The 23,086-nt window shown below is 41.8% G+C and overlaps 1 protein-coding gene across 2 annotated transcripts in view; it reads right to left on the bottom strand.

Annotated features, from left to right (window-relative positions):
* Positions 1 to 14,101, bottom strand: part of LOC110520585 (norrin) — a 53,069-nt gene extending 38,968 nt beyond the window's left edge. For both annotated transcript variants that reach the window (XM_090230396.1, XM_021597976.3), the window contains exon 1: positions 13,815 to 14,101. The gene's annotated coding sequence lies outside the window, so the exon portion shown is untranslated. The remainder of the gene's footprint in view (positions 1 to 13,814) is intronic.
* Positions 14,102 to 23,086: the final 8,985 nt, after the last annotated feature.

Here is a 23,086-nt window from a genome sequence, read left to right on the forward strand (position 1 = left end):
TGCACTTCCTAACCTCCTGTCCAACGTATGACCATATTAGAGATACATATTTCCCTCAGATTACACAGATCCACAAAGAATTCGAAAACAAATCCAATTTTGATTAACTTCTATATCTACTGGGGGAAATTCCAGTGTTCCATCACAGCAGCAAGATTTGTGACCTGTTGCCACAAGAAAAGGGCAACCAGTGAAAAACAAACACCATTGTAAATACAACCCATATTTATGCTTATTTATTTTCCCTTGTGTTCTTTAACCATTTGTACATTGTTACAACACTGTATATATATATAGTAATGTCTTTACTGTTTTGAAATTTCTGTATGTGTAATGTTTACTGTTCATTTTTATTGTTTATTTCACTTTTGTATATTATCTACCTCACTTGCTTTGGAAATGTTAACACATGTTTCCTATGCCAATAAAGCTCCTTGAATTTAAATTGAATTGAATTGAGAGAGACAGAGACAGAGACAGAGACAGACAGACAGACAGACAGACAGACAGACAGACAGACAGACAGACAGACAGACAGACAGACAGACAGACAGACAGACAGACAAACAGACAGACAGACAGACAGACAGACAGACAGCAAAAAAAGAGACAGACAGCAAAAAAAGATATATACTATTTGACTCACTGGAAAGAATCAACCAAAAAACGAGCATGTTGGAATGCTATCTGGCCCTAAAAAGAGAGTACACAGTGACAGACTACCTGACCACTGTGGCTGTCCCAAAATTAAGAAAATCCATTACTATGACTCAGTAAGCATAGCCTTGCTATTGAGAGAGGCCGCAATAGGCAGACCTGGCTATGTGCCCATTGCCCACAAAATGAGGTGGAAACTGAGCTGCACTTCCTAATCTCCTGCCAAATGTATGACCACATTAGAGATAAATATTTACCTCAGATTACATAGACCCACAAATAATTTGAAAACAAATCAAACATTGATAAACTCCCATATCTGTTAGGTGAAATACCGCAGTGTGCAATCACAGCAGCAAGATTTGTGGCCCTTTGCCATGAGAATAGGGGTAACCAGTGAAGCACAAACAGCATTGTAAATGCCACCAATAATTATCTGTTTATTTATCTTCCCCTACTATTCATACAACAACTATTTGCACATTGCTAAAACAGTCTACTGATAATATAGATGATAATATAACACTTGAAATGTCTTTATCTTTTTGAAACCTTTTTGAGTACGTGTTTACTGTAAAATTCGAATCGTTTTTTTAAATGTTGTTCTGTGTCTTCTCACTTTTGTTTATTGTTTATTTCACTTGCTTTGGTAATTTCTCTCTATTTTCTTTCTTTCTTTCTCTGTCTCGGAGGACCTGAGCCCTAGGACCATGCCTCAGGACTACCTGGCCTGATGACGCCTTGCTGTCCCCAGTCCACCTGGCCGTGCTGCTGCTCCAGTTTCAACTGTTCTGCCTGTGGCTATGGAACCTTGACCTGTTCACCGGGTGTGCTACCTGTCCCAGACCTGCTGTTTTCAACTCTCTAGAGACAGCAGGAGCGGTAGAGATACTCTCAATGATCGGCTATGAAAAGCCAACTGACATTTACTAATGAGGTGCTGACCTGTTGCACCCTCGACAACCACTGTGATTATTATTATTTGACCCTGCTGGTCATCTATGAATGTTTGAACATCTTGGCCATGTTCTGTTATAATCTCCACCCTGCACAGCCAGAAGAGGACTGGCCACTCCTCATAGCCTGGTTCCTCTCTAGGTTTCTTCCTGGGTTCTGGCCTTTCTAGGGAGTTTTTCTTAGCCACCGTGCTTCTACACCTGCATTGCTTGCTGTTTGGGGTTTTAGGCTGGGTTTCTGTACAGCACTTTGTGACATCAGCTGATGTAAGAAGGGCTTAATAAATACAGTGCCTTGCGAAAGTATTCGGCCCCCTTGAACTTTGCGACCTTTTGCCACATTTCAGGCTTCAAACATAAAGATATAAAATTGTATTTTTTGTGAAGAATCAACAACATGTGGGACACAATCATGAAGTGGAACAACATTTATTGGATATTTCAAACTCTTTTAACAAATCAAAAACTGAAAAATTGGGCGTGCAAAATGACATTTTTATATCTTTATGTTTGAAGCCTGAAATGTGGCAAAAGGTCGCAAAGTTCAAGGGGGCCGAATACTTTCGCAAGGCACTGTACATTTGATTGAATGGAGACCCATGTTTGCCATGTCAATAAAATCACTTTGAATCTAATTGAATTGAGAGAAAGAAAGAGAGAGAGACACACACATATTTCTCTAAGATTACACAGACCCACAAAGAATTCGAAATCAAATACAATTTTGATCAACTTCCATATCTACTGGGTGAAATACCACAGTGTGCCATCACAGCAGTAAGATTTGTGACCTGTTGCCACAAGAAAAGGGAAACCAGTGAAGAACAAACACCATTGTAAATGAAACCTATATTTATGTTTATTTATTTTCCTTTTGTACTTTAACTATTTGCACATTGTTACTACACTGTATATATACATAACATGACATTTTAAATGTTTCTATTTGTTTGAACTTCTATGAGTGTAATGTTTACTGTTTATTTTGGATTGTCTATTTCACTGTTTTTTATTATCTATTTCACTTGCTTTGGCAGTGTAAACATACAGTACAGGTCAAACGTTTGGACACACCTACTCATTCAAGGGTTTTTCTTTATTTTTAATATTTTCTATAATGTAAAATAATAGTGAAGACATAAAAACTATGAAAGAACACATATGGAATCATGTACTAACCAAATAAAACAAATCTACATATATTTTAGATTTTAGGTTCTTCAAAGTAGCCACCCTTTGCCTTGATGACAGCTTTGCACACTTTCCCTCAACCAGCTTCACCTGGAATGCTTTTCCAACAGTCTTGAAGGAGTTACCACATATGCTGAGCACTTGTTGGCTGCTTTTCCTTCACTCTGCGGTCCAACTCATCCCAAACCATCTCAATTGGGTTGAGGTCGGGTGATTGTGGAGGCTAGGTCATCTGATGCAGCACTCCATCACTCTCCTTCTTGGTCAAATAGCCCTTACACAGCCTGGAGGTGTGTTAGGTTATTGTCTTGTTGAAAAACAAATGATAATCCCACTAAGAGCAAACCAGATGGGATGGCGTATCTGTCACGCCCTGGTCATAGAGAGGCTTTTATTTTCTTTTTTGGTTAGGGTGTGACTAGGGTGGGCATTCTAGTTTCTTTATTTCTATCTTTTCTATTTCTTTGTGTTTGGCAGGGTGTGGTTCTCAATCAGAGGCAGCTGTCTATCATTGTCTCTGATTGAGAATCATACTTAGGCAGCCTTTTCCCCACCTGGGTTTGTGGGTAGTTGTTTTCTGTTTTGTGTCTGCACCAGACAGAACTGTTTCGTTTGGGTCCACTTTGTTGTTTTGTGTCAGTGTTCAGTTTGAATAAATTATCATGAACACGTACCACGCTGCTTTGGTCCTCTTCTTCAGACGAGCGTGACATTAATGCTGCAGAATGCTGTGGTAGCCATGTTGGTTAAGTGTGCCTTCAATTCTAAATAAATCACAGACGGCGTCACCAGCAAAGCACCCCCACACCATCACACCTCTTCCATGCTTCATGGTGGGAACCACACATGCAGAGATCATCTGTTCACCTACTCTGCGTCTCACCAAGACATGGTGGTTGAAGCCAAAAACCTCAAATTTAGACTCATCAGTCCAAAGGACAGATTTCCACCATTCTAATGTCCATTGCTAGTGTTTCTTGGCCCAAGCAATTATTTTCTTTATATTGGTGTCCTTTAGTAGTGGTTTATTTGCAGAAATTCAACCTTGAAAGCCTGATTCAAAATCAAAGTTTATTTGTCACGTGCGCCGAATACAACAGCTGAGACAGTGAGATGCTTACTTACAGGCTCTAACCAATAGTGCGAAAAAAAACGTGTGTGTGTGTGTGTGTGTGTAGCTAAGTAAAGAAATAAAACAACTGTAAAAAGATATTTGAAAATAACAGTAGCAAGGCTATTTACAGACACCGGTTAGTCAGGCTGATTGAGGTAGTATGTACATGTAGGTATCGTTAAAGTGACTATGCATATATGATGAACAGAGAGTAGCAGTAGCGTAAAAAGAGGGGTTGGCGGGTGATGGGACACAATGCAGATAGCCCGGTTAGCCAATGTGCGGGAGCACTGGTTGGTCGGGCCAATTTAGGTAGTATGTACATGAATGTATAGTTAAAGTGACTATGCATATGAGATAAACAGAGAGTAGCAGCAGTGTAAAAGAGGGCTTGGGGGGGTACACAATGCAAATAGTCCGGGTAGCCATTTGATTACCTGTTCAGGAGTCTTATGGCTTGGGGGTAACAACTGTTGAGAAGCCTTTTTGTCCTAGACTTGGCCTTCCGGTACCGCTTACCGTGAGAGAAAAGTCTATGACTAGGGTGGCTTGGGTCTTTGACAATTTTTAGGGCGTTCCTCTGACACCGCCTGGTGTAGAGGTCCTGGATGGCAGGCAGCTTTGTCCCAGTGATGTACTGGGCCATACGCACTACCCTCTGAAGTGCCTTGCGGGCGGAGGCCGAGCAATTGCCGTACCAGGCAGTGATGTTGCAGCTGTAGGATCTCAGGACCCATTCCAAATCTTTTTAGTTTCCTGAGGGGGAATAGGCTTTGTCATGTCCTTTTCACAACTGTCTTGGTGTGTTTGGGCCATTCTAGTTTGTTGGTGATGTGGACACCAAGGAACTTGAAGCTCTCAACCTGCTCCACTACAGCCCCGTCGATGATGGAGGCGTGCTCGGTGCTCCTTTTCCTATAGTCCACAATCATCTCCTTAGTCTTGGTTACGTTGAGGGATAGGTTGTTATTCTGTCACCACCCAGCCAGGTCTGACCTCCTCCCTATAGGCTGTCTCGTCATTGTCGGTGATCAGGCCTACCACTGTTGTGTCGTCTGCAAACTTAATGATGGTGTTGGAGTCGTGCCTGGCCATGCAGTCGTGGGTGAACAGGGAGTACAGGAGGGGACTAAGCACACACCCCTGGGGAGCTCCAGTGTTGAGGATCAGCGTGCAGTTCATGCAGTCTCCTCTGAACAGTTGATGTTGAAATGTGTCTGTTACTTGAATTCTGTGAAGCATTTATCTGGGCTGCAATTTCTGAGGCTGGTAACTCTAATGAACTTATCCTCTGCAACAGAGGTAACTCTTTTGCGACTGCACTTCAAAGTTCTTGAAATGTTCCGTATTGACTTACCTTCTTGTCTTAAAGTAATGATTGAGTGTTGTTTCTCTTTGCCTATTTGAGCTGTTCTTGGTCTTTCCACAAATTAACTTTTAACAAGACACACCTGTTCATTGAAATGCATTCCAGGTGACTACTTCATGAAGCTGTTTGAGAGAATGTCAAGAGTGTGCAAAGCTGTCATCAAGGCAAATGGTGGCTACTTTGAAGAATCTCAAATATAAAATATATTTTGATATGTTTAACACTTTTTTGGTTACTACATGATTTCATGTGTTATTTCATAGTTGTTATGTCTTCACTATTATTCTACAATGTAGAAAATATCAAAATAAATAAAAACCCTTGAATGAGTAGGTGTGTCCAAATGTTTTACTTGTACTGTATGTTTCCCATGCCAATAAAGCCCTTTGAATTGAGAAAGAAATAGAGGGAGAGAGAGAGCCAGAGAGAGAAAAAAAGAGAGAGTGAGAGCGAGAGAGAGAGAGAGTGACTGACCTGCAAGTCTGCAAGCTCTATGTGTGTGTGCGTGTGCGTGTGCGTGTGCGTGCGTGTGTGTGTGTGTGTGTGTGTACTTTATGTGGTCCAGTAAACCCCTCTGATCATGTTGTCTTGTTAGCCTTGCTTTAGTATGAGTGGACCTCCTCATCCCTGGGCTCAGTAGTTAAGACCCCTCTGTAATCCCATTGACCATGATCTAAGACCAGTCATTGTCTATGATCTAAGACCAGTCATTGTCTATGATCTAAGACCAGTCATTGTCTATGATCTAAGACCAGTCATTGTCTATGATCTAAGACCGGTCATTGTCTATGATCTAAGACCAGTCATTGTCTATAATCTAAGACCAGTCATTGTCTATGATCTAAGACCAGTTATTGTCTATGATCTAAGACCAGTCATTGTCTATGATCTAAGACCAGTCATTGTCTATGATCTAAGACCAGTCATTGTCTATGAATCCAAGACCAGTCATTGGCTATGATCCAAGACCAGTCATTGTCTATGATCTAAGACCAGTCATTGTCTATGATCTAAGGCCAGTCATTGGCCATGATCTAAGGCCAGTCATTGGCCATGATCTAAGACCAGTCGTTGTCTATGATCTAAGACCAGTCATTGTCTAATGATTCTATTTATTGACCAGGACTCCATCTTCACAATTACATCACTGAGGCTTCTCCAGACTAATCACAGTCCCACAAAAACCTATTTTGCCAATTGGACTGGACCCCTTTGTTACACGAAACCCTACTAATCCCTCACGACTGTTCTATTCTATGGTTGTTCTTTAAAAGTGCCTTCCTCACCATCTTAAATAAGCATGCTACATAAAAAAAAATGAATCAGGACTTGACTTCACTCCGGACTTGACTGTCCTTGACCAGCACAAAAACATCCTGTAGCATACTTCATTAGCATCGAATAGCCCCAGTGATATGCAACTTTCAGGGAAGTTAGGAACAAATATAAACAGGCAGTTAGGAAAGCTAAGGCTAGCTTTTCAAACAGAAATATGCATACTATAGCAGAACCTCAAAAAAGTTATGGAACACTGTAAAGTCCATGGAGAATAAGAGCACCTCCTCCCAACTGCCCGCTGCACTGAGGCTAGGAAACACTGTCACCAACGATAAATACACTATAATTGAGAATTTCAAGAAGTATTTTTCTACGGCTGGCCATGCTTTTCACCTGGCTAAACCTACCCCAGTCAACTGCCCTGCACCCCCCCACAGCAACTCACCATGTCACGACTTCCGCCAAAGTCGATCCCTCGGGCGGGCGTTCGGTGGTCGACGTCACCGGCCTTCTAGTCATCACCGATCCACTTTTAATTTTCCATTTGTTTTGTCTTTGTTTCCTACACACCTGGTTTCAATTCCAACCATTACATGTTCATTATTTAACCCTCTGGATTCCCCCATGTTTGTGTGCGTGTTTGTTTTATTGTTAGGCTGTATCTGACGGCTGGTATTATTGTTGCCGGGTTTTGTAGCAGCACCCACCCACAGCACGCGCTCCAGCAACTGGTCACCCCCAAAGCCAATTCCTCTTTTGGCCATCTTTCCTTCCAGTTCTCTGCTGCCAATGACTGGTACGAACTGCAAAAATCACTGAAGCTGGAGACTCATATCTCCCTCACTAGCTTTAAGCACCAGCTGTCAGAGCAGCTCACAGATCACTGCAGCTGTACATAGCCCATCTGTAAATAGCCCATCCAGCTACCTCATCCCCATACTGTATTTATTTATTTATCTTGCTCCTTTGCACCCCAGTATCTTTATTTGCACATTCATCTTCTGCACATCAATCTCTCCAGTGTTTAATTGGTATATTGTAATTACTTCGCCACCATGGCCTATTTATTGCCTTACCTCCCTCATCTTACTTCATTTGCACACACTGCATATAGAGTTTTTCTACTGCATTATTGACTGTATGTTTGTTTATTCCATGTGTAACTGTGTTGTTGTATGTGTCGAACTGCTTTGCTTTATCTTGGCCAGGTCGCAGTTGTAAATGAGAACTTGTTCTCAACTAGCCTACCTGGTTAAATAAAGGTCAAATAAGAAATAAAATACCAATTTGATAGTGGCAGACCATATTTCGATATTGTACACAGTGGCAGTCAACGGAGAGCTAAGGTGCTGCATTGAATTATAACCATGTGATGAGAAACCTTCCCTCTAGCTTTTGTCAAGGCTTCAGATGTCAGGACATTAGTTCTCAGGGTTCAGTTTATCAGGAAGTGTATTGTAGATGTTGTACCCACTGTGAGTATTAAAACCTACCATAAACAGAAACCGTGGATAGATGGCAGCATTCGCCTAAAACTGAGGGTGCGTACCACTATGTGTATGAATATGAATATGAATATGGAAGAATACAAACAGTGTAGTTATTCCCTCCGTAAGTCAATCAAACAGGCAAAACGTCAGTATAGAGACAAAGTGGAGTTGCAAGTCATCGGCTCAGACTTTGAGACGTATGTGGCAGGGTCTACAGACAATCACGGACTACGAAGGGAAAACCAGCCACGTCGAGGACACCGACGTCTTGCTTCTGGACAAGCTAATCACCATCTTCGCCCGCTTTGTGGATATCACATTGCCACCGACATGGCCCGCTACCAAGGACTGTGGGCTCTCCTTCTCCGTGGCTGACGTGAGTCAGACATTGAAAGCGTGTTAACCCTCGCAAGGCAGCTGGCCCAGGAGACATCCCTAGCAGTGTCCTCAGAGCATGCGCAGACTGGAGTGTTTACGGACATATTCAATCTCTCCCTAACCCAGTCTACTGTCCCCACATGCTTCAAGATGTCCATCATTGTTCCTGTACACAATAAATCAAATGACTAAATGACTAAATGACTAAATGACTAAATGACTAAATTACTAAATGACTTTCATCCCGTAGCACTCATTTTTGTCATCATGAAGTGCTTTGAGAGACTAGTCAATGATCATATCACCTTTACCTTACCTGTCACCCTAGACCCACAATTTGCTTGACGCCCCGATAGATCCACACCGCCCTATCCCATCTGGACAAGAGGAATACCTACAGTTGAAGTCAGAAGTTTACATACAGCTAAGCCAAATACATTTAAACTCAGTTTTTCACAATTCCATACATTTAATCTTAATAAGTAAAAATTCCCTGTATTAAGTCAGTTAGGCTCACCACTTTATTTTAAGAATGTGAAATTTACTGTGCCTGCAGTGTGTTCATTAGAATGAATTTACTGTGCCTGCAGTGTGTTCATTAGAATGAATTTACTGTGTCTGCAGTGTGGTCATTAGAATGAATTTACTGTGCCTGCAGTGTGTTCATTAGAATGAATTTACTGTGTCTGCAGTGTGTTCATTAGAATTAATTTACTGTGCCTGCAGTGTGGTCATTAGAATGAATTTACTGTGTCTGCAGTGTGGTCATTAGAATGAATTTACTGTGCCTGCAGTGTGGTCATTAGAATTAATTTACTGTGTCTGCAGTGTGGTCATTAGAATTAATTTACTGTGCCTGCAGTGTGGTCATTAGAATGAATTTACTGTGTCTGCAGTGTGGTCATTAGAATTAATTTACTGTGCCTGCAGTGTGGTCATTAGAATGAATTTACTGTGTCTGCAGTGTGGTCATTAGAATTAATTTACTGTGCCTGCAGTGTGGTCATTAGAATGAATTTACTGTGTCTGCAGTGTGGTCATTAGAATGAATTTACTGTGCCTGCAGTGTGTTCATTAGAATGAATTTACTGTGTCTGCAGTGTGTTCATTTGAAGGAATTTACTGTGCCTGCAGTGTGTTCATTAGAATTAATTTACTGTGCCTGCAGTGTGTTCATTAGAATGAATTTACTGTGTCTGCAGTGTGGTCATTAGAATGAATTTACTGTGCCCGCAGTGTGGTCATTAGAATGAATTTACTGTGTCTGCAGTGTGTTCATTAGAATTAATTTACTGTGTCTGCAGTGTGTTCATTAGAATGAATTTACTGTGCCCGCAGTGTGGTCATTAGAATGAATTTACTGTGCATGCAGTGTGTTCATTAGTCAAAGGCACGTTCCTGCTACAGTGAGACAGAATCATCAGACTAGTTCACCAGACTAGTTCACCAGACTAGCTCATCAGACTAGTTCACCAGACTAGTTCATCAGACTAGTTCATCAGACTAGTTCACCAGACTAGTTCACCAGACTAGTTCATCAGACTAGTTCACCAGACTAGTTCACCAGACTAGTTCATCAGATTAGTTCACCAGACTAGCTCATCAGACTAGTTCACCAGACTAGTTCACCAGACTAGTTCATCAGACTAGTTCATTAGACTAGTTCACCAGACTAGTTCACCAGACTAGTTCATCAGATTAGTTCACCAGACTAGTTCATCAGATTAGTTCAGACTAGTTCATCAGACTAGTTCACCAGACTAGTTCATCAGACTAGTTCATCAGACTAGTTCATCAGACTAGTTCACCAGATTAGTTCATCAGACTAGTTCATGCGACTAGTTCACCAGACTAGTTCATCAGACTAGTTCATCAGACTAGTTCATCAAACTAGTTCACCAGACTAGTTCATCCGACTAGTTCACCAGATTAGTTCACCAGACTAGTTCACCAGACTAGTTCATCAGATTAGTTCATCAGACTAGTTCATCCGACTAGTTCACCAGACTAGTTCATCAGACTAGTTCACCAGCAAACTGGCCATCTGAGTTTCACCACGGTCCAAATAAATGGACGTACACACTGGTAGATAGAAACACACTGGTAGATAGAAACACACTGGTAGATAGAAACACACACTGGTAGATAGAAACACACTGGTAGATAGAAACACACACTGGTAGATAGAAACACACACTGGTAGATAGAAACACACTGGTAGATAGAAACACACACTGGTAGATAGAAACACACTGGTAGATAGAAACACACTGGTAGATAGAAACACACACTGGTGTGTGATGGTGAGAGAACAATCCCCACATAGATGGATAGACACACACACGAACACACACACCTGGATTGGTCTGACTACACATGTTTCTGGAGACGTGTTTGACACTTCAAACACACCTCCTCTCCTCCTACTCCTCTCCAAACAATTCAAGAACAGTCTTTTCACACCAGCAGAACACACACAATGAGCATGAGGTGTTTCTCAGCTGGTATCATTGGCTTCGACTGAAGTGAGATGTCTGGATGGAAGTGTGCGTTACTTACTCTGTTTCTTTCTCTCTGTCCCTCTCTCTAGCCATCAATCTTTCTCTCTCTCTCTATCCAGCAATCTTTCTCTCTCTCTATCCATCAATCTTTCTCTCTCTCTATCCAGCAATCTGTCTCTCTTCTCTACCGGTGTCCCATTGTAGCTGTCATCATCGCCACTCAGCATGAGGCCATAACCCCAGTACTAACGCTGCACACATACACACCCACACAGACCCACACTCACACTGACACACACACACCGCGAAAGCCATGTCCCTAGGCTACATCATTCAGACACAACAGACCTCACCTCATAAATCCTCTCACCCCCCCACATAAATATTGATTTATTCTTAATTGCATTCCTTTACTTTAGATATGTGTGTATTGTTGTGAAATTGTTAGATTATTGCTTGTTAGAATTAACTGCACTGTTGGAGCTAGAAACAGAGGCATTTCTCTACACCCGCAATAACATCTGTTAAACACATATCTGTGACCAATAAAATGGGATTTTATTTGATATTTTGATACTCCCACATAAACACACAAACTGCCTTCACACAACAACCTAATAAAATGTCATTTTGTTTCTGTCTGTCTCCTCTCTGTGTCTTCCTCATCAGCGTGCACACACACACACACACACACACACGCACACACACACGCACAGACACACACACACACACACCGTTCTATGAGCCAGGGGGTGTAATTAATGTGGACTGATTTGACATCATAACACAGCAGCATAATTCTTGTCACACTGACAGTAACAATGTTCTTACGGCTATTATGAATAAGATATTTGGCAATACAAGCAGCCATGGTCACCACTTCATACAAATGTTCACATAAACACCTTCCAGTTCTGTGTGTCTGCGCTGTGGTCACACTGATTTATATATCTACCTTCAGCAACACATATGGTGAGTAATGTAATAGCTCCAACAACATTACATAGAGTAATGTAATAGCTCCAACAACATTACATAGCTACATGTATTACTCTATCTATCCATGTCTATGGTTGTACGATAGCACATACCAGTATGTCATCATCACAGTCCTTAAAGGCTAAATCTGTTTCTGATTTCTGATCATTTTAATAGTTCATATTATATATATATATATATATATATATATATATATATATATATATATGGCAGGGTCTACAGGGTATATATATATATATATATATATATACTATTGATACTCAAAGAATTGAACTTATCAGTACCCAAAATGTAGAGCTTAATTTATTGTAATAAGTATTTGGAAACAAACAATGTGTTTGTTTCAAAACTTTTCATGTATTGTCAGTTGATGCATCCAGCCTCATCCCTCAGCTTACCAAACAAAGTGGCAGGGTCAGGCTGTTGAAATGTGTGCTTTTAACCAGAACAGTGCCTGGGCACATACTGAGGCTAGAAATACCACCGCGGAGTCAGGAGATACCTGATGACTGTGGCTGAATGACTACACAATGAGCTGACACAACCAGGCAGGACCAATGCCTCAACCATCCTCTAATGGCTTTAAAAAAATACCTGTATTAATCTACCTATTGATGGAAGGAATGACATTACTGTTGATATATTTGTCTGTATAGTACATAAGATAAGGCAACCATTACCCATTTAGTGTGCACATTAATTGGTTACCCGGTAAAATACCTTTTGATGGAAAATATGATATTTGTCTATGTTATTCTATTCTATGTTATTCTATTCTATGTTCTATGTTATTCTATTCTATGTTCTATGTTATTATATTCTATGTTCTATGTTATTCTATTCTATGTTCTATGTTATTCTATTCTATGTTCTATGTTATTCTATGTTATTCTGTCTATGTTATTCTATTCTATGTTCTATTCTATGTTCTATGTTATTCTATTCTATGTTCTATGTTATTCTATTCTATGTTCTATGTTATTCTATTCTATGTTCTATGTTATTCTATTCTATGTTCTATGTTATTCTATTCTATGTTCTATGTTATTCTATTCTATGTTCTATGTTATTCTATGTTATTCTATTCTATGTTCTATGTTATTCTATGTTATTCTGTCTATGTTATTCTATTCTATGTTCTATGTTATTCCATGTTATTCTGTCTATGTTATTCTATTCTATGTTCTATGTTATTCTATTCTATGTTCTATGTTATTCTATGTTATTCTGTCTATGTTATTCTATTCTATGTTCTATGTTATTCTATTCTATGTTCTATGTTATTCTATGTTATTCTGTCTATGTTATTCTATGTTCTATGTTATTCTATGTTATTCTGTCTGTTATTCTATTCTATGTTCTATGTTATTCTATGTTATTCTATTCTATGTTCTATGTTATTCTATTCTATGTTCTATGTTATTCTATGTTATTCTGTCTATGTTATTCTATTCTATGTTCTATGTTATTCTATTCTATGTTCTATGTTATTCTATGTTATTCTATTCTATGGTCTATGTTATTCTGTCTATGTTATTCTATTCTATTCTATGTTCTATGTTATTCTATGTTATTCTGTCTATGTTATTCTATGTTATTCTGTCTATGTTATTCTATTCTATTCTATTCTATGTTCTATGTTATTCTGTCTATGTGTGCAGGAAATAGCAAACTGGAGCCCTAATGCTGTAAACCACAGCATTAACCTACATTCAGTTTGAACATGACAGTCTGCTAATGTACCCCATAAATGCCAGTTATGATGGAATAACTGCTGAGGACACCCAGTGATCGTGAGTATCAAATCCAGAGAAGGTGCACTGATCCTGGGTTGAGAGTGAGAGGAGCCCTGGGTCACCTCCAGATCTCTGGTGGTCTTACCTTCAACCCGCCACCGTAGACAGGAAGACAGGAATATCCAACAGCTGCTGCTGATCCGACACAGCCAGTAGAGTCTCCTCTTCCTTCTACAATAGCTTTTCAATCCCTCTGTCCCCTATTTCACTTGCTATCCTTCTCTCTGTCTCTCTCTCTATATATATATGTATCTCTATCCCTATCTATCTATCTATCTATCTGTCTCTCTCTCTGTCACACTCTATATATCTCTGTCTCTCTCTTTCTGTCTCTCTCTCTGTTTCTCTCTCTCACACAGACTCGTGCAGACTGATCGTGTGAGCTTTGCTCACCCCCTTTCTCGCTCACTCTTCCCTCCCTCCATCTCTCTGCTCTCCCCCCTCCCTCTCTCTCTCTGCTCTCCCTCCCTCCCTTTCACTTCAAGTCAATATAATTTCAATTACATTTCAATTTAAGGGCTTTATTGGCATGGGAAAGATAGTTTAACATTGCAAAAGTAAGTGAAGTAGAAAATAAACAAAGTTAAATATTTTTGTTTACTGTAAACATTACACACACAAAAATTGCAAAAGAATAAAGACATTTCAAATGTCATATTATGTACAAATAGTTAAAGTACAAAAGGGAAAATAGATGAACATAAATATGGGTTGTATTTACAGTGGTGTTTGTTCTTCACTGGTTGCCCTTTTCTTGTAGCAACAGGTCACAAATCTTGCTGCTGTGATGGCTCACTGTGGTATTTCTCCCAATATATATAGGAATGTATAAAAATAGTTTTTTTTGTGTCTCTAATATGGTCATACATTTGGCAGGTTACGAAGTGCAGCTTAGTTTCCAGTTCATTTTGTGGGCAGTGTGCACATAGTCTGTGTTCTCTTGAGAGCCAGGTCTGCCTATGGCAGCCTTTCTCAATAGCAAGGCTATGCTCACTGAGTTTCTTTGGGTCAGTCACAGTGGTCAGGTATTCTGTCACTGTGTACTCTCTGTTCAGTGACAAATAGCATTATAGTTTGCGCTGTTTTTTTGATAATTTCTTTCCAATGTGTCAAGTAATTAACTTTTTATTTTCTCATGATTTGGTTGGGTCTAATTGTGATGCTGTCCTGGGGATCTGTGGGGTTTGTTTGTGTTTGTGAACAGAGCCCCAGGACGAGCTTGCTTAGGGGGCTCTTCTCCAGGTTCATCTCTCTGTAGGTGATGACTTTGTTATGGAAGGTTTGGGAATCGCTTTCTTTTCGGTGGTTGTAGAATTTTATGGTTCTTTTCTGGATTTTGATAATTAGCGGTTATCGGCCTAATTTGGTTCTGCATGCATTATTTGGTGTTTTACGTTGTACACAGAGGATATTTTTGCATGCAGTCTCAATTTGGTGTTTGTCCCATTTAGTTAATTACTGGTTGGTGAGCGGACCCCAGACCTCACAATAAAGGGCAATGGGTTCTATAACTGATTCAAGTATTTTATAGCCAGATCCTAATTGGATCCTCTTTCTCTACTCTCCCTTCCTCTCTCTCTCTACTCTCCCGCCCTTCCTCTTTCTCTCTACTCTCCCGCCCTTCCTCTTTCTCTCTACTCTCCCGTCTTCTCTCTCTACTCTCCCGCCCTTCCTCTCTCTCTCTACTCTCCCGCCCTTCCTCTTTCTCTCTACTCTCCGCCCTTCCTCTCTCTCTATGCTCACTCACTCTCTCTCTCTTTCTAACCCGCTCTTTGTCATTCTCTCTACCTCTCTCTCTCTCTCTATCTTATTCTCTCTATCTGTCTTTCTCTCTCTTTATCACACTCCCTATTTTAAGGGGGAAACAAAAAGGGAAGGGCTTGGATGCGTTTGATGTGGAACGTGACACAGTAGGCATACATCAGACACACCAGCTGATACACAGACAAGCTCCCACAAGGCAAATGGGTATTCCAGGCACGGCCTGCTGTGCTCTACTTACGCCATCAGAGGGCCGACCAAAAGCCTGGGCCAGTTTTACGAGGTCGGGGTTATAAAACTGTTAGCAGAATTAGTTTATTTAAAAACAACTGGTCCCCTGGCCTTTCTGTTCGCGAACGACCAATCACTATAGGACACCAGGGGGTTGGGGTGAGGAGGGGGAGAGAGGGGGGCGGGGTAACTTACCTCTGCTGGATGTGACGGTAGACGTCAGAGTAAAATGGCATCCTCCAAACAACTCAAATGTTTTTGTTACCCGCAATTTATTTAACTAGGCAAGTCAGTTAAGAACAATTTCTTATTTACAATGACGGCCTAGGAACAGTGGGTTAACTGCCTTGTTCAGGGGCAGAACGACATATTTTTACCTTGTCAGGTCAGAGATTCGATCTAGAAACCTTTCGGTTACTGGCCCAACGCTCTAACCACTGGGCTACCTGCCGCAATGTTACCAGGTTGTTACGTTAATGAGAATTCCTTGTGGAGACACAGACAGTTGGTTCATCTGTCCTAAACTGTCTCCACAGGGAGACAGACAGCCTAAAGACAGTAAGACAATAGCATCATAAGATTGCTGAAGGACAATGGATGAGGGACGATACATGAGAAAAGTCGTGAGACATTTTGAAGGAGAGACCATCGTTAGTGGGATACAGCAGTAGCCATACCTTCTCCCAAGGCGGACACAGATGCTGCTGATATTACAGTTTCAGGTCTCTTTTCTTAAAGCATTTGTGGAATTTTACACAATTTGAGAAGATCAATATCATATGACCAGAAATACTGGCACCAGTGGTGAGAATGTAATCTGTTAAATGAAGTGTGGATCCCAGACAAAAATACAAAGTTTAGAGAGCGAGCAAAAAAGAGAGAGAGAGTGTGAGAGAGACGGAGACAGAGAGAGAGAGAGAGAGAGAGAGAGAGAGAGAGAGAGAGAGAGAGAGAGAGAGTGTGAGAGAGACAGAGACAGAGACAGAGAGAGAGAGAGAGTGTGAGAGAGACAGAGACAGAGAGAGAGAGAGAGAGAGAGAGAGAGAGAGGAATATGTTATCTTCGGATTCCACTGTCGAAGGACACCAAAGATCAAGAGAAAAAACATGTTGTAACAAAGATATTCAACGTGCTTCAAACAATAGGCGCCTGAGGCAATCTAAGAATAACAACCAAGCCGAATCAAAGATGACTGAGTGAGTATTATATTAAAAGCGGTGTGTCTAATGACAACAAATACCTAGATAATCATTCATATCACAGACAGACAGACAGACAGACAGATATCCTGGTATGCAGTCTAAACTCTCTGGTGAAATAAGGAGGCAAGCCTCACAACTATACCTGGAAGATCTTAGCTGACCCTCAAAAGATCTCACCTTCTGTCCCACGCACGCACGCACGCACGCACACACACATCCCTTCACCCGTCTCTGACAGGTGCGACTTACAGCTGAGAGAGACAGAGTGGAAAGTTACACCTCACCAACAGGCAGCTTGGAGAGATCCAAGAGACTGTACTTCTATTTAGAAAAGATGTTCAATAGTTTCACTGGTTTGAAAGGATCGCCTCAGTGATTCTAAGTGGAAAACAGAATACAAATGATTCTCTGGAGGGAAATCTGAGTATCCCTGTTTGGTATAGAACACCTGTGTTAGCATGAGGTGGTTAAAGTAGTCTGGGAACTGATGTTACAAAATATAAAATTAAATCAATCAAATCCAATGTTATTGGTCGCGTACACAACCATTTAGGCAGGCTTTATGGCAGCTGCAACCAAATATTTCCTATCTATCAGTAAATGTCAACAAGCACAAAATAATCCCCCAAATAATATAATATAATCACATACGTAATAAAATAACATACTTCAAATTGTTCCGTTTCAGCAAAAAAGCAAATCCCACATGAAGTAAGTCAGAGAGAGTAGTACTGAAAATATGTATTTCACCTTTATTTAACCAGGTAGGCTAGTTGAGAACAAGTTCTCATTTGCAACTGCGACCTGTCCAAGATAATGCAAAGAAGTTTGACACATACAACAACACAGAGTTACACATGGAATAAACAAACATACAGTCAATAATACAGTAGAGAAATATATATACAGTGTGTGCAAATGAGGTAGGATAAAAGAGGTAAGGCAAAAAATAGGCCATGGTGGCGAAGTAATTACAATATAGCAATTAAACACTGGAATGGTAGAATGTACAGACGATGAATGTGCAAGTTGAGATACTGGGGTGCAAAGGAACAAGATAAATAAATATATACAGTATGGGGATGAGGTAGATTGGATGGGCTATTAACAGATGAGCTATGTACAGGTGCAGTGATCTGTGAGCTGCTCTGACAGCTGGAGCTTAAAGCTAGTGTGGGAGGTAAGAGTCTCCAGCTTCAGAGATTTTTGCAGTTTGTTCCAGTCATTGGCAGCAGAGAACTGGAAGGAGAAGCGGCCAAAGGAAGAATTGGCTTTGGGGGTGACCAGTGAAATATACCTGCTGGACCGCGTGCTATGGGTGGGTGATGCTATGGTGACCAGTGAGCTGAGATAAGGCGGGGCTTTACCTAGCAGAGACTTGTAGATGACCTGGAGCCAGTGGGTTTGGTGACAAGTATGAAGTGAGGGCCAGCCAACGAGATCATATAGGTCGCAGTGGTGGGTAGTATATGGGGTTTTGGTGACAAAACGGATGGTACTGTGATAGACTGCATCCAATTTGTTGAGTAGAGTGTTGGAGGCTATTTTGTAAATGACATCGCCGAAGTCGAGGATCGGTAGGATGGTCAGTTTTACGAGGGTATGTTTGGCAGCATGAGTGAAGGATGCTTTGTTGCGAATTAGGAAGCCGATTATAGATTTAATTTTGGATTGGAGATGTTTAATGTGAGTCTGGAAGGAGAGTTTACAGTCTAACCAGACCCATAGGTATTTTTAGTTGTCCGCATATTCTAAGTCAGAACCGTCCAGAGTAGTGATGCTGGACGGGCGGGCAGGTGCGGGCAGCGATCGGTTGAAGAGCATGCATTTAGTTTTAGGAGAGTTGTATGGCATTGAAGCTCATCTGGAGGTTCATTAACACAGTGTCCAACGAAGGGTCAGAGGTATACAGAATGTGGTCGTCTGCGTAGAAGTGGATCAAAGAATCACCAGCAGCGAGAGCGACATCATTGATGTATACAGAGAAGAGAGTCGGCCTAAGAATTGAACCCTGTGACACCCCCATAGAGACTGCCAGAGGTCCGGACAACTGGCCCTCCCATATGACATACTGAACTCTATCAGAGTAGTAATTGGTGAAGCAAGCGAGGCAACCTTTTAAGAAACCAAGGCTGTTGAGTCTGCCGATAAGAATGTTGTGAATGACAGAGTCGAGAGCCTTGGCCAGGTCAATGAATACGGCTGCACAGTAATGTCTCTTATCGTTATGATATTGCTTAGGACCTTGAGCGTGGCTGAGGTGCACCCATGACCAGCTCTAAAACCAGATTGCATAGCGGAGAAGGTACGGTGAGATTCGATATGGTCGGTAATCTGTTTGTTAAATTGGCTTTCAAAGACCTTAGAAAGGTAGGGTAGAATAGATATAGGTCTGTAGCAGTTTGGGTCTAGAGTGTCTCCCACTTTGAAGAGGGGGATGACCGCGGCAGCTTTTCAATCTATTGGAATCTCAGACGATACGAAAGAGAGGTTGAACAGGCTAGTAATAGGGGTCGCAATCATTTCGGCAGATAATTTTAGAAAGAGAGGGTCCAGATTGTCTAGCCCGGCTGATTTGTAGGGGTCCAGATTTTTGTCAGCTCTTTCAGAACATCAACTATCTGGATTTGGGTGAATGGGAAGTGGGGGAGGTTTGGGCAAGTTGCTGTGGGGAGCGCAGGGCTGTTGACCGGGGTAGGGGTAGCCAGGTGGAAAGCATGGCCAGCCATAGAAAAATGCTTATTGAAATTCTCAATTATTGTGGATTTATCGGTGGTGACAGTGTTTCCTAGCCTCAGTGCAGTGGGCAGCTGGGAGGAGGTGCTCTTATTCTCCATGGACTTTACAGTGTCCCAGAACCTTTTTGAGTTTATACCACAGGATGCAAATTAGTGTTTGAAAAAGCTAGCCTTAGCTTTCCTAACTGCCTATGTATATTGGTTCCTGACTTCCCTAAAAAAGCTTTGTATCACGGGGGCTGTTCAATGCTAATGCAGAACCCAGCAGGTTTTTGTGCTGGTCAAGGGCAGACAGGTCTGGAGTGAACGAAGGGCTATATCTATTCCTAGTTTTACATTTTTTTGAATGGAGCATGCTTATTTAAAATGGTGAGGAAGGCACTTGTAAAGAATAACCAGGCATACCCCAATGTCATTCCAGGATACCCCGGCATTGATCGCTGAGATCTTGGTTGAAAACAGCAGAGGTGTATATGGCGAGTTAGTTAGGATGATATCTATGAGGGTGCCCGTGTTTACGGATTTGGGGTTGTACCTGGTAGGTTCATTGATAATTTGTGTGAGATTGAGGGCATCAAGCTTAGATTGTAGGATGGCCGGGGTGTTAAGCATGTCCCAGTTTAGGTCATCTAGCAGCACGAGTTCAGAAGATAGATGGGGGGCAATCAATTCACATATGGTGTCCAGGGCACAGCTGGGGGCAGAGGGTGGTCTATAGCAAGCAGCAACAGTGAGAGACTTGTTTTTGGAAAGGTCCATTTTTAGAAGTAGAAGCTCAAATTGTTTTGGTACAGACCTGGATAGTAAGATAGATTGCGTGTGTGTGTGTGTGTGTGTGTGTGTGTGTGTGTGTGTGTGTGTGTGTGTGTGTGTGTGTGTGTGTGTGTGTGTGTGTGTGTGAGCATGTGTTTGTGTATTTGTGTGTGTGTGTACATGTGTATCCTTTATGTGTTGAAGCCTGGAGGAGTACTGGTAGAGGGATTGACAGCATGTGTCATCATCTGCTCTCTGACAACACGCAGTAAAACCACCTCAAAACTGCCACAGCACTGTAAAACCACCTCAGCACTGTAAAACCACCTCAGCACTGTAAAACCACCTCAGCACTGTAAAACCACCTCAGCACTGTAAAACCACCTCAGCACTGTAAAACCACAACAGCACTGTAAAACCACCTCAGCACTATAAAACCACCTCAGCACTGTAAAACCACCTCAGCACTGTAAAACCACCTCAGCGCTGTAAAACCACCTCAGCACTGTAAAACCACCTCAGCACTGTAAAACCACCTCAGCACTGTAAAACCACCTCAGCACTATAAAACCACCTCAGCACTGTAAAACCACCTCAGCACTGTAAAACCACCTCAGCACTGTAAAACCACCTCAGCACTATAAAACCACCTCAGCACTGTAAAACCACCTCAGCGCTGTAAAACCACCTCAGCACTGTAAAACCACCTCAGCACTATAAAACCACCTCAGCACTGTAAAACCACCTCAGCACTATAAAACCACCTCAGCACTGTAAAACCACAACAGCACTGTAAAACCACCTCAGCACTATAAAACCACCTCAGCACTGTAAAACCACCTCAGCACTGTAAAACCACCTCAGCACTGTAAAACCACCTCAGCACTGTAAAACCACCTCAGCACTATAAAACCACCTCAGCACTGTAAAACCACCTCAGCACTGTAAAACCACCTCAGCACTGTAAAACCACCTCAGCACTGTAAAACCACCTCAGCACTATAAAACCACCTCAGCACTGTATACCACCACAGCACTGTAAAACCACCTCAGCACTGTAAAACCACCTCAGCACTGTAAAACCACCTCAGCACTATAAAACCACCTCAGCACTGTAAAACCACAACAGCACTGTAAAACCACCTCAGCACTATAAAACCACCTCAGCACTGTAAAACCACCTCAGCACTGTAAAACCACCTCAGCACTGTAAAACCACCTCAGCACTGTAAAACCACCTCAGCACTGTAAAACCACCTCAGCACTGTAAAACCACCTCAGCACTATAAAACCACCTCAGCACTGTAAAACCACCTCAGCACTGTAAAACCACCTCAGCACTATAAAACCACCTCAGCACTATAAAACCACCTCAGCACTGTAAAACCACCTCAGCACTGTAAAACCACCTCAGCACTGTAAAACCACCTCAGCACTATAAAACCACCTCAGCACTATAAAACCACCTCAGCACTGTAAAACCACCTCAGCACTATAAAAGCACCTCAGCACTGTAAAACCACCTCAGCACTGTAAAACCACCTCAGCACTGTAAAACCACCTCAGCACTGTAAAACCACCTCAGCACTGTAAAACCACCTCAGCACTATAAAACCACCTCAGCACTGTAAAACCACCACAGCACTGTAAAACCACCTCAGCACTAAAACCACCTCAGCACTATAAAACCACCTCAGCACTGTAAAACCACAACAGCACTGTAAAACCACCTCAGCACTATAAAACCACAACAGCACTGTAAAACCACCTCAGCACTATAAAACCACCTCAGCACTGTAAAACCACCTCAGCACTATAAAACCACCTCAGCACTGTAAAACCACCTCAGCACTGTAAAACCACCTCAGCACTATAAAACCACCTCAGCACTATAAAACCACCTCAGCACTGTAAAACCACCTCAGCACTATAAAAGCACCTCAGCACTGTAAAACCACCTCAGCACTGTAAAACCGCATCAGCGTGGTAAAACCACCTCAGCACTATAAAACCACCTCAGCACTGTAAAACCACCACAGCACTGTAAAACCGCATCAGCGCTGTAAAACCACCACAGCACTGTAAAACCACCTCAGCACTATAAAACCACCTCAGCACTATAAAACCACCTCAGCACTGTAAAACCACCACAGCACTGTAAAACCACCACAGCACTATAAAACCACCTCAGCACTATAAAACCACCACAGCACTGTAAAACCACCACAGCACTGTAAAACCACCACAGCACTATAAAACCACCTCAGCACTGTAGTAGCAGTAGGAGCAGTAGTAGCATTAGCAGTAGTAGCAGTAGCAGCAGTAGTAGCAGTAGTAGTAACAGTAGTAGTAGCAGTAGCAGTAGTAGCAGTAGTAGTAGCAGCAGTGATAGCAGCACAGCAGTAGCAGCAGCAGCAGCAGTAGTAGCAGTAGTAGCAGGAGCAGCAGTAGTAGCAGTAGCAGTAGTAGTAGTAGTAGTAGTAGTAGTAGTAGCAGTAGTAGCAGTAGTAGCAGGAGCAGCAGTAGTAGCAGTAGCAGTAGTAGCAGTAGTAGTAGTAGTAGTAGCAGCAGTGATAGCAGCACAGCAGTAGCAGTAGCAGTAGTAGTAGTAGTAGCAGTAGCAGTAGTAGCAGTAGCAGTAGTAGTAGCAGTAGCAGTAGTAGCAGTAGTAG

This window comes from Oncorhynchus mykiss, chromosome 3 (genome assembly GCF_057628025.1).
Source record: "Oncorhynchus mykiss isolate SJ-2025 chromosome 3, ASM5762802v1, whole genome shotgun sequence".
NCBI classification, from domain to species: domain Eukaryota; kingdom Metazoa; phylum Chordata; class Actinopteri; order Salmoniformes; family Salmonidae; genus Oncorhynchus; species Oncorhynchus mykiss.